Source organism: Pteropus vampyrus, unplaced genomic scaffold (genome assembly GCF_000151845.1).
Source record: "Pteropus vampyrus isolate Shadow unplaced genomic scaffold, Pvam_2.0 Scaffold89, whole genome shotgun sequence".
Lineage (NCBI taxonomy): Eukaryota > Metazoa > Chordata > Mammalia > Chiroptera > Pteropodidae > Pteropus > Pteropus vampyrus.
The window spans coordinates 2,492,092-2,500,764 of record NW_011888870.1 but is presented as its reverse complement, the minus strand read 5'-3'; the positions used below and the strand labels follow the sequence as shown (position 1 = coordinate 2,500,764).

The 8,673-nt window shown below is 41.0% G+C and overlaps 1 long non-coding RNA gene across 2 annotated transcripts in view; it reads right to left on the bottom strand.

Moving 5' to 3' along the window:
* Positions 1 to 4,641: 4,641 nt before the first annotated feature.
* Positions 4,642 to 8,673, bottom strand: part of LOC105294522 — a 17,405-nt gene continuing 13,373 nt past the window's right edge. For both annotated transcript variants that reach the window (XR_002781234.1, XR_896067.2), the window contains exon 3: positions 4,642 to 4,873. This is a non-coding gene — a long non-coding RNA (uncharacterized LOC105294522). The remainder of the gene's footprint in view (positions 4,874 to 8,673) is intronic.

Genomic DNA, 8,673 nt, shown 5'->3' with positions numbered 1-8,673 from the left:
AAAAGGATAGTCTTTTCAACAAGTAGAGTGGAATAACTGGAAGACACGTCAGGATATCATAGAGACAATTGCCTAAGTCCTAAAAAGAGGGTTTCTAGACTTTTAAAGGGGCACCAAACAAATGATAAACTGAAATTCTTCCTAAACATTCAGGGCAACAAGATGTTCTATCTGCAAAATTTCTGCTACTGAGGCTCCATCAATAGAAAATTTTCCAACATGACAGCCACCAGCCCTTAAGACAAACTCATCTGACAAGATTGGAGATAGCACTGCGGGGAAAGAGAGGGACCGAGAGGAAGCTCATCTTCTCTACCGTATTTACTGAGCAGCCGTACGATGTTATGAGGTTTAGATTATCATGAGTGATGCACTATAACCTGGGATGTAATCACACTGAGCCACTGACAGTTTTACCATCATGGGCCAGAGTTATATGGCTTCCAAGGGGCTGCCCCAAACAAATGTTTAGCTTCTAGTGGGCAATCAATCGGTGAAGTGATTTAATTCTTGGATCATATCAACAGTCACAAAAGAAAACAAATGCAGCGAAAAGTTTATAAGACAGTATGAAAAAATATTTGTTATGTTGCCATTTATAGAGTCTCCCCCCCGAGCCCCTCCAAAAAAAAATAATGAGAAGGATGGCAAAGGGAATAGGGAATATAGTAAATACTATTATAAAAACTCTATATGGTGTCAGGTGAGTGCTAGACTTATAGGGGGAACAGTTCATAAGTTATATAAATGTCTAACTACTATGCTGTATACCTGAAACTAATATAATGTTAAATGTCAACTGTGATTGAAAAATAAAAATATATATTTGGGAAGAAGAAAGGTAAAGAAAGGAAAAGTAGAAGAGTAAATAATATATATGTACATGCATATAGACCTAGATAGGTGATAGATGATAGATTGATAGATAGATGATAGATAGATAGATAGATAGATAGATAGATAGATAGATAGATAGACAGACAGACAGACAGACAGACAGACAGACACGGACAGACAGACAGACAGACAGATGAATATAAATACAGGCTATAGCAACGTGTCAGTGCTCTTTGGAGATGGGTCTAGTCTCTCTGCTGAGAACTTCCTGATGCCCCAGTTCTTCCAGTTCATTTCCGAGCACTTCCCAGAGGGGCAGAGGAACAGACCCAGCATCCACTGAGTCTGTACTTTACTGAAAAGCTCCCACTTGTGAGGGGCACTGGGTCACTGTGGTCACAAACATAAAGAAGCTAAGCGCAGAGACTCCAAGGAGACAGCAGTCTGCTCTGCCATTATCTGTGGGGCTCCCAGCAGGGAGAATGCCAAGCTGGGCTTCCTTTAGGAGAGGGGAGACAAATGCCCCCTGTCAGTTCTCATTCCTCATGGATGATTTTATTTAATACCACACATAAGGCCCAAATGGGCCCTAAGGTCCAAATGTTACCCCTGCCTTATGAGAAACAAAGGCTCCTGGAATAAAACAAATAGATATTCAGGTTGAAAGAGACCGCCTATTCCCGGCCCCATCCTGCTTGCCAGATCAGCCCTTTTGACTTTTTACAGTTATTTGCTTTTTGTGAGACTTACGACCACTTACTTTGCTCTGCCTCTGGAATTGGTGTCCCTCTGGCTCCTGTCCTACTGTTTGGGCCCATTTTGTCTGCCCTGTGCTGACTGTGCGTGCTCTGGTTGTGATCCATGACTCTGCTCTTACTTAGAACATATACCTGTCCCATCAAGTCCTGGTCCAGGGCACCAAGGGAGTCTGCCATCTCTTCAGTACTCACACCCTTTACTGAAGGGGTTTTTAAGACATTTAACCCTCTGGGCTTGACTGACACCCAGATGCTAGGAGTGGCCAGCTGCTTTTGTAAAGCGTTTCATGGACCCAGCATGATTGGAGCTAACTCAGAGGGGCCGTTTCTGCTGCCCTCCTCTGCCATGGGAGAACTGGGCACGTGCCTAAGAAATCTCCTTCTCACTTCCATAATACTCCAAGAACCATATGCACCTGGCAAGTGACTCTGAGGTCCTGCACCTGTTGAAGGGGATAGCACTTCAGTGGAGGGATGCCCTCACTTTGCTGTGGTTCCAGCTCTGCTGGAAGCCAGGTACCTATAACTCCCATCCACAAAATTCAAAAGAAAACATGAATGCCTCTTGCAGGTGACCCAACAAAGCAAAGGGAAGCTATCGTTATTTCAAGCAGGTCACACTTCCAGATTCAGGATGACCATACTTGTGAATGTTTTAAAATGTGAATAGTAGAGAAGACTGATCATACCTCTCTCTCACTCCTACTCCCACACTATCTCTTTTCCCTGCTTTTTCATAAGAATTCTTATTTATTATTTTCGTCTGTATTAGGACCAAACTTAGACATTTAAAGATCACGTTTCTCTAGTTATTGAAATTATACCATGGGAAAGGGAAGAACTTTCACCCCTTTGTACATCAGCCCCTCACCAGGGGGACCTGCCCACCAGGTACGGGCACCCTCACTACTGGGACCAGGGGGTCACCTTGGTAGGTGATTTTTCAGCCTTCCTAATAGGCACATGAGATATACGATTAGCAGTTTCTCATCTGCACAAACAGAGATGTGTGACATCAGGGAAGTCTGGACAGTGTGTTGGAAGCATGCCAGCACGCCGGGCTCCACGAGGCTAACATTTCTCTGGGTGGGAGATGAAGCACAGATGGAGTGAGGCTATGTCCAGGCTTAACCTTTTGTATTGGCTTCTGAGAATTCTGGGGCTAAGCAACCAGAGTTTCTGTTTAGTTTTATTTTGATTTGTTTTAACAGTCAACCATATGCTACTGCCTCAAATCAGCCAGTCCCCATAGGCGACAATAGAGTTTTTATCCATTCTACAAGGGTAGAGGAATGCAGTTGGTTCTCTATTTGTAGCAGCACCTTTGGTGAGATGTAGGATGCTTCTTTCAAAAATGATCACTTCTGTATTGGAAAAGTTCGTTCCATCAGCCTTACCACATGTTTATGAAGGAACTCCTTTCCAACGGTGTGAGTTTGATCATCAAAGATGAAATTGTTCTTTAAGTAAAGCCTGACATCTAGGACACTAAGATTCCTTGGAAAAAACTGGTTTGGGGATAAGGTAGAGCGATTGTATTCAGGCTTTTGAGGGACTGGAAGTACTTTATTGTGCTTGGGTCATCCAGTTCTTAAATTTACCTGACAAAATTCATTTGGGGAATTGTAAAAACTATAGATTTCTAGTCCCCTATTTTGGTGATTGGTTCTGTAAGTCTGCAGAGAGTGGTAATATTGCCCCATTAACGATTACCCCAGATGGTTGATCTGATTGTATGAGAGTAGAGCCTTCATATTGTCAGAGCTATGCTCTACCAAACAAGGGAGATCCAAGTTATGTTAATGGGAGACAAACCCAGGATTTTGATTTCCAGCTCTGGATTCAAGTGCATTAAATGTCTTCTTCCTGGCAAATGAAGGACAGCAATTTCCTGACACTTGAATTTCCTTGATCAAGGAAAATCCTTGATATCAGAAGAAAGAGGCAGCTCAAGATCTTTGTAGGCCCAACTTACAACAGTAAATAAAATAAACCCATGCCTCTTATTGATCACAGAAATCACTAGTATAGGATTTGAAATATGAATTCGTGAAGTGCTCAGACACACACACACACACACACACACACACACACACACACACACACAAATCCACTTGTTTTTTTCAGTTTTTGAGATCTAATAGAATCTCATCCACATGTCCTGTTCACTTTGCCCACTTAGGAAAAGAAGAAAGTGGTAAAAGAATTACCACAGTGTTTGGAAAAGAAAATCCTGCTGTGGGAATCTAGGGGTGTTGCCTTCTCCCATAGTCCCATGTCTCAAGGAGAAGAGCTCTGGAGCTCCTGAAAACTGGCTACAAATCAGGGATTACAATAAGGGGTTCATTAAGTAAGTTATAGTGGATTCATTCAATAGAATATTATGTTTCAACCATTATGATAAGACACAAAAAATTGGTAATGACATGAAAAAGACAATAAAATGTTCAAGAAGAGAGCAAAATGCTGAACTGGAGAAGCACCTGTTGCATAATTTCAACAGTTACACATAAACACACAATCATATATGTGGGAACAACTAAAGTAGAAGGTATAAAAATATGATTTTACTTTTTTACATATAGATAGGTTACAAATAATTTTAATTACATTCTTTAGATTTTTTACAGGCCTCTTGTTATTTTACTAAAATTTGATATATTTCTATTATTGTTCGGAATAAAAAAATAATTCCAGGTGATGGGGGAAGATTACTTCCAATTTAAGTAAAATAATTTAAAGCCCATTAAGAAACGTGCTTTTCCAATTATGGCTCTAGGATTTGGGCACATGCACTATGAGTGGGAACACCTGCCTTTAGTAATAATTATACCTGCCTCCAGGGATCCTCAGAGATAGTTTCCTAACTGATGCCACAATGACTCTTGAGAACGTTCAGGAACACCTGGCAGCATGTTCCTTTCCATGCGGTCAATCTAGATCAGAACCCCCAAGGCAGAGCAGGCAAGTGGGCTGAGAAGATGACTCAATATCCAATTAAAAAAAAAACAAAAAAACAAAAAAACAAAAATGACAGTACTTTATTTTACAGTAATCCTCAATATATGGAACATCTTTGGGATGAAATGTAGTCTTGGATCCAGAAGTGAAACAGAAACGAGCAGGTGAAAGATACTGAAGGGTTCAGATTTCATCCCAGCACAAGGAAGAATCTTCTGAAAATCAGAGCTCCTGAGGAAGGCAGCTCCCCAGCCAGGCAGAGTTCAGTCTGAGGCCGGAGGACCCTTTGTCCAGCATGTTGGTGAAGGGATGGTCACCTGCAGCAGACAAAGCCTGCATTAGATAACATGTCAGCTCCCTACCCAGCTCTGGGACCCCAAGGTTTTACATATATGGAGTTGAGATTTTTTTCTGACCAAGTGGGCAGGACAGGTACGACTACTCCCATTATACACATGAGAAATTTGAGGATCAAAGACATTAACCAAATGCTCAAAATCAGACAGCCAGAGAGTGACAGAACAATGATAAGTTCAAACCAACACAGTGAGCACTGGCATATGCAGTCAAACACCTAGGTATGTGAACAAAGCCAAGATACCAGTAACTCTAACAAGGATTCAGGGAGACAGACCTTTGAGTAGTAAACTGGAAGGAAAATGGCAACTTTCCCTCAACCTTTGGACTTTGTGACTGTATCACACTCTGCAGGCATACATTCTTGTTTCATGCAATATCACAATTTGTCAGGAAAGAGTCACAGCTGATGCCACAGCCCAGTCCAGAGCTTTGTTCTCTGAAAGGCACTTTGAGCGCCCTCACGATGGCTCACGGAGACTCACTCCATGCAGCAGCTCCACTTGTCTTGACTGGGTCTGACACTGGGGATGGGAGCTGCTGAAATAGGAAGGAAAAGGCTGTCTTTCTCTACTTTAATGAAGAAATGCTTGATGCCCTGAGAACATGAGCCTGCCATAAGGAACTAGTAACCTTCTGCCTTGGGTTTCAGGAAAACTACTCTGCTCACAGCTCTAAGGCTCCCAAGGAAATGTGTGAAGCATTCCTGCCAAAGAAAACCAGGGCACAGTAGAGAACTGGGGAGGAGGGGTGCTCATTCCCACCTTTGGTTTCTGGCAGTTTGGCCCAGTCTGTAGTTGTAGTTATTGTTGTTGCTGCTGCTGTTTTGCCACAAAGAAAAATTAGAGGAAAGAAAAAAAGAGAGAAAAAATATTCAGATAAAATAAAAGTGTGAGCATTAGACAGATTTTCTTTTTATTTAGAGAACTGTGGCATGAACATTGTATGATCAGTGTACTCAGCATTCCAGTTTTCACAAATGGTGATTTTATTCAAGTGAGGCGTAGGAAGAATTGAATTATTCCAGTTAATGCTTACTGAGCACAGATCATGTGGCAAGCACTCTGCTAGCACATTTTCCAGATGGTGATTCATGTCAGCATCTTGAAGATCTTATGAGGGCCCATTATCATTACACTTATTTTATAGATAAGGAAACATGCACAGAGGAGTTTCAGTAACCTGCCCAAGGTAACCATTTAGTAAGTTGTAGAGCTGAGGTTCAAACTGAAGCAGTCTCACTCAGAATCCATGCTACACCAGACTGCAATACGACGCTTATAGTCCAGGTGAGGATACTAAATGCTCTGAAAGGTTATGTGATTTGCCCCAAAGTCATGCAACTAATGAAGTACAGATTAGAACAAAAGCCCCAATCTTCTAGTTCAGGTCTGATAACCTTCTGCCTGCTAAAAAGGAATATCCTGGACCAGTGCTCACAAATCATGACTGTTGGTATCTTGTGAAACTTCCGGGCTCACAGAAACTTCTTGAATAACCTCTCTTAGAAAAGACATAGATATTGAACCAAATGTTCACTGGACATCTACAGCGAGTCAGGTCTTCGCTGTGTCAGCCGCTCTCATAGTTTATGGATTTCTCACAACCAATTTAGAAAATGGTATTTTATCTCCTTATTTATGGGAAGTGCCATATTTGAAGTCATAGAGCCAGTTACTAGAAGGAGAGGAATACGAAGTAAGTCTCCTGACTCTTAGTCCAGGCCTCTCCACCTTACGTCTCAGTTTACCTCCCAAAATGGAAGACAGAGTTCTTGAAACAACATAATAGATAAAGCCATTTAAACTTGAATCTTAGCCACTTTGACCTTAGTAGAATGCTGTTAAAATTTTCTCTAAATGTCTTAGCCTTTAATAATTAATTAAATGGAGCTCATAAAGGGATTAACCTGACTCTATGTTAATGGGGTGTTTTATTCTCCCCCATATAATTTTACTGAAGTCTGCAATCACTTTTTGCAGAAGTAATGGCCTTCTCAAGGAAGCACATTGCCTTCTCTAAGGTTTGGTCTCTGTGTTACCTTCTTACTGACTGTGAGAAACCCAAAACACACAAACCAGGAAAATTGATGGAGGCAAGTCTTTCTAAGAAGAAAAGAGCAGATTCATATTTTAATTAAAATGAGTCTCTGAAGGTATACACACACACATATGTATATATATGTATGAGACAGGAAAGAGAGAGAGAATGAATACATATCACACAAGCAGCCGATGTGTTAGGAATGAACTTAAACAGCCCTTGGTATTCAATGAATTGCCAGTTTCACAGAGATGCTTTCAGTGAAACTCTGAAGTCAACAGCAGGAGAAAGTCTGTAATGCCAAGAGAGTGTAAAACAACAGTCTTTTTTCAGAAGAATTAGACTTGAACTGGAAGCCGACTACTCATGCTAAAATGGCAGGGGATTCATTGGACAGAAACCCTGGGGATACAGAGGTGCCCACTCTTGGAACAATCTCACCATACATTCTGAAATAGAAAATAATGCCTTCTGGAATTCTGTTACAACCCATAAGTGAGAGAAAGTCTCCGCCATTACCTAAATAGCCCTAATACCATTAGTAGTTGACTATAATTAATAGAAACTCACCAATCCAATCAAAAGTTGTGCTTTCTACAGAGTCACTTAAGTCAGTTCTTAATTAGATTATTGCATTAGCCACATTCAAAACTTCCAGTGAGAATGGAGCACTCATAGCCATTGCTGCGAGGCATTGGTCAAATCATCGACAATCAGGCATGCCTCCTCAACGCTTTTCACATACCACTTCTTGCACCCTCTCAGTCTGCCACATCAAGACCCAATTTCAATCTTAGGTTCTCTTCTGAGATGCTTAAATGAAGGATAACTTGGGGTAAGAAGGAGTGAGAGAAGAAAAGCAGCAGTGAAGGGGCAGAATTCACTTCTCTTTCATTTATTAATTCATTATAAATTAAATAAATGAACCCCTCACTTCGCAAGGTACCTAGGGAATTTGTTGGTATAGGGGAATGACTGATAATTTATTGAGGTGGGGCAGAAGACTTTAAATGGTTCTTCCAATTTTATTTTTTTGACATAAAAAATACTCTTTTTGCTGTGTAATTAACGTATGCATCTTATAGATTTTTATGAGAACTGACTCATATTAGGATATTTCAAGAAAAGGTGAATAACATCAGAAATGATTCCATTAGTAGCAGATGTGGAAGATGAAACTGGCTGAGCAATTTAAGCTACAGTTTAAGTTACCCACCAGTTCAATTCCTTTGACTTAACTCATTTAAGGTTTACAGCAGCCCAGATTCACATACTTTCCTTGACCGTTTAAATTAATAATGCACACTTCATTCAGGAGGCTTCATTGAGATGGCCAGATGATACAAGAAATTAGGAATGCAGGCTCACCTCTACTACCATGAGAAGATGATGAGTTTATAACGGACCACAGTGGGGTCACGAGCCTTACAGATGGCTATGCTCATAACTGTGCTGGCCAACTCTGTGACCCACACCTTCTTCTTTAGGGAGAGGTCAAAGCACTAGTTCCTAATTTTGTCCTGAATGAAGTGTGCATTCACAACACATTTTCACAGGAACACAAAGAGGCCGACCAGTCTTGTTGTGCTTAGAAAACAAAACCCACCAGGAGAAGGAGGCAGAAGGCCAGTGAAGGGAACTGATTGAAGCCCTAGAAGGAATGATGAATTGATACTGAGAATATAAATCACATTTCACCTAGGGCACGTCCCGATAT